Source organism: Vombatus ursinus, unplaced genomic scaffold (genome assembly GCF_900497805.2).
Source record: "Vombatus ursinus unplaced genomic scaffold, bare-nosed wombat genome assembly UNPS02014815.1, whole genome shotgun sequence".
Taxonomy (NCBI): Eukaryota; Metazoa; Chordata; class Mammalia; order Diprotodontia; family Vombatidae; genus Vombatus; species Vombatus ursinus.
In genome coordinates, this window is record NW_020954593.1 from 3076 (window position 1) to 3508 (window position 433).

The window sequence follows — 433 nt, forward strand, 5'->3', positions numbered from 1 at the left end:
TAGGAACTGAGCATTCCTAAACAGGAATGCTTTCAAGGATAGTTTTGACAACAGCTTCTTTCCTACAGGTCATGTATTTCTGTCAAAAAGCCTTTTTTTTAGAAGGAATTATTAAAGGTAGTCCTGAGCCATCTTTGGAGTCTCCCCCGTGGTACAGACGTGTAGCCAGGGACTTTCCCATTGGGACTCTCAAGGCTGAACCTGGGACTCCCCAGCTGCATGATCTAGATGCAGTTGATTCTTCTGACTGTGGTGACTGATTGTGACTTGAGTTGTTACTTATTGAGATCTGTGTTCGATTGTGGTAAGATTTGCTAAGTTATTATTGATTGAGACTTATGTTGTTACCTATTGGGACTTACTAACTCTAACTCTATTCTACTTGCTAACCTTAATCCAATTTTACTATTGTAATAATAAATATTATGTGTGT